Genomic DNA, 3,356 nt, shown 5'->3' with positions numbered 1-3,356 from the left:
TAATAGGGATAACTGGGGGCATTCGTATTGCGACGTTAGAGGTGAAATTCTTGGATCGTCGCAAGACGAACATCAGCGAAAGCATTTGCCAAAGGTGTTTTCATCAATCAAGAACGAAAGTTAGAGGTTCGAAGGCGATTAGATACCGCCCTAGTTCTAACCGTAAATATGTCATCTAGCGATCCGCCGACGTTACTACAATGGCTCGGCGGGCAGCTTCCGGGAAACCAAAGATTTTGGACTCCGGGGGGAGTATGGTTGCAAAGCTGAAACTTAAAGGAATTGACGGAAGGGCACCACCAGGAGTGGAGCCTGCGGCTTAATTTGACTCAACACGGGAAATCTCACCAGGCCCGGACACCGGAAGGATTGACAGATTAATAGCTCTTTCTTGATTCGGTGGGTGGTGGTGCATGGCCGTTCTTAGTTGGTGGAGCGATTTGTCTGGTTAATTCCGGTAACGAACGAGACTCTAGCCTGCTAAATAGGCGTCGTCATTTAGGTGTGCTCGATTTCGGTCGAGCAACTCACTGGCGGCGTATTAAAATTCTTCTTAGAGGGACCGGCGGCTTCGAGCCGCACGAGATTGAGCAATAACAGGTCTGTGATGCCCTTAGATGTCCTGGGCCGCACGCGCGCTACACTGAAGGAATCAGCATGTTCTCCCTGGCCTAGAGGCCCGGGCAACCCGTTGAAACTCCTTCGTGCTGGGGATTGGGGTTTGCAATTATCCCCCATAAACGAGGAATTCCTAGTAAGCGCGAGTCATAAGCTCGCGTTGATTACGTCCCTGCCCTTTGTACACACCGCCCGTCGCTACTACCGATTGAATGATTTAGTGAGGTCTTCGGACCGACACGCGGTGGCTTCACGGCCGTCGGCGTTGCTGGGAAGTTGACCAAACTTGATCATTTAGAGGAAGTAAAAGTCGTAACAAGGTTTCCGTAGGGGAACCTGCGGAAGGATCATTAACGTAAATTATCAATCTCGAAAGAGTGCGATAATGAACGATAATAAAATTCTAAAACACAAATATCGACGTTCGGAATGTGTCGTTTCGATGCGAGGACGCGATTCTCACTCTCTCTCTCTCACACAGCAGTGTGTCCGAGTCAGAGTCCAGAGTCGTGTAACGCGTCCTATTCTGATATTTTTCGATGTCGATTTCGAGGAAAGTACGATGTGTTAACGCACATCGTCATCTTCAAATAAAATGTATATTTCTTTTTTTTTTTTTTGTACTTTATTTTTTTTTTAACTTTTTTTTTTTTTTTTTTTAATTTTTTGAATTTTTCTCTGTATACTAAAAATAAGAGAAAAAAACGAAAAAAAAAAAAAAAATAAAAAAAAAATAAACTCATATCACTGGCGTATAGAATCGTTCGAGTGATCGTAGAAATTATAAAAATAAAACAAATTAAAAACCATTACCCTGGACGGTGGATCACTTGGCTCGCGGGTCGATGAAGAACGCAGTTAACTGCGCGTCATAGTGTGAACTGCAGGACACATTTGAACATCGACATTTCGAACGCACATTGCGGTCCGTGGAGAAACATCCAGGACCACTCCTGTCTGAGGGCCGGCTGTATAAAAATATAAACCACACTGTTCAATGTTTAATGTCGTAATGTCTATTATTTCGTAACCGACTCAATAGACTGACTGACGTTTCTCGAACATATGACGGTATCCGCGTTCGATGTGTTATATTACGTGTTTAAATATACTTAATATAAATCTCGTTCTCGGTCCGTTCAAATATAACAAATACGATGTGTATGTATGTTTACGTTTACATGCGTGTGTGTGTATATATTATTTATATTTTTATATACGCGTTCGTGTGTACGTTTACGTCACGGAGTTTCGTTATGCGACGTCAGAGAGACTGAGAGCGTCGCTCGTCGCCAGACGAGGAGCGCCCATCTCCGACCTTTCGATCGTTTCATTGAGTTGTTCTCGATCAAAGAGGGTAATCGGAGTTTAGGTGATCTCTTCGTCTCGTGATTATCGAGTACGTGCGTTTCTTTTGTTCATACTCTAATGTCAAAATTTCGAATACAAAAGCTCCGCGATCGTTACGACGTATACGAGACGAACGTGTTTATATGATGTGTAAATAAAGCGCGCTCGCATCGTTGAACGTGATGACATCGAAACATTCGTATATATATATATATATATTGTATATATATCGAGTAGGCGGACTCGACGTCCGAAGAGCGCGTCGACGCCGACGTCGGAACGATCGGAATGAAAATTCTCTCTCGTCTCGACGAAAGCGGCGCCGTCGCGTTGACGGATATCGCGTCTGCCTCGTTTTTTTTATCGTTGGCCTCAGATCAGGGAGGATCACCCGCCGAATTTAAGCATATTAGTAAGCGGAGGAAAAGAAACTAACCAGGATTTCCTTAGTAGCGGCGAGCGAACAGGAAATAGCCCAGCACTGAATCCCGCGGTTGTAACGATCGCGGGAGATGTGGTGTTCGGGAGGTATCGCTTTCTCGTCGTCGCCACTCCTGTCCAAGTTCGTCTTGAACGGGGCCGTTTTCCCGTAGAGGGTGCCAGGCCCGTAGCGACGGAGCGAGACGGCGAGAGGTACGCTCCTCAGAGTCGGGTTGCTTGAGAGTGCAGCCCTAAGTGGGTGGTAAACTCCATCTAAGGCTAAATATTACCGCGAGACCGATAGCGAACAAGTACCGTGAGGGAAAGTTGAAAAGAACTTTGAAGAGAGAGTTCAAGAGTACGTGAAACCGTTCAGGGGTAAACCTGCGAAACTCGAATGAACGAACGGAGAGATTCATCGTCATTCGACGGCGTACGGGCGCGCGCCTCGATGTCTCATACCTCCCCTCGCGGGTGCGTCGTGGGGCACGGGTCGCGTCCGTCGACGTTCGTCGACGGCGTGCACTTCTCTCTCAGTAATACATCGCGACCCGTTCGATGTCGGTCTAAGCGCCGTTCGGGAGTCCAGTCGTCGTGTTCGCGCACGTCTATTGGACCGTGACGGTGGCCGACCGGCCGTCGGACGGTAGTACAAAATCGTACTTATAATACGAATCGCGCACGCGTCTCACGCGCGTCCGGCCCGACGCAAGCGAACGTCGTTTGTCGATGTCCTGCCCGAGTGCGGACGTCGACGCGGCGCTGCTGTCGTCGCTGCCGTGTTGTCTCGGACTGTGCGCGTATCCGTCTGCGATGATTCATTTTCGGGCACTCGCAGGACCCGTCTTGAAACACGGACCAAGGAGTCTAGCATGTGTGCGAGTCATTGAGATATTTATACATAAAACTGAAAGGCGCAACGAAAGTGAAGGCGCGCGCTAAACACGCGCGCTCAGGGAGGATGGAGC

At 48.0% G+C, this 3,356-nt stretch overlaps 2 non-coding genes across 2 annotated transcripts in view; both read left to right on the top strand.

The window, feature by feature from the left end:
* The first annotated feature begins 1,428 nt into the window (after positions 1 to 1,428).
* Positions 1,429 to 1,585, top strand: LOC125076648. The gene has a single exon (XR_007120576.1). It is a non-coding gene; the product is annotated as a 5.8S ribosomal RNA (ribosomal RNA).
* A 750-nt stretch (positions 1,586 to 2,335) lies between these two features.
* Positions 2,336 to 3,356, top strand: part of LOC125076644 — a 3,997-nt gene continuing 2,976 nt past the window's right edge. Inside the window, exon 1 of the ribosomal RNA XR_007120573.1 lies at positions 2,336 to 3,356. This exon is cut by the window's right edge and continues 2,976 nt beyond it. This is a non-coding gene — a ribosomal RNA (large subunit ribosomal RNA).

The sequence above is a fragment of the Vanessa atalanta genome, unplaced genomic scaffold, assembly GCF_905147765.1.
Source record: "Vanessa atalanta unplaced genomic scaffold, ilVanAtal1.2, whole genome shotgun sequence".
NCBI classification, from domain to species: Eukaryota; Metazoa; Arthropoda; class Insecta; order Lepidoptera; family Nymphalidae; genus Vanessa; species Vanessa atalanta.
The sequence above is the reverse complement of the archived record's forward strand: the minus strand, read 5'-3'. Positions and strand labels throughout refer to the sequence as shown.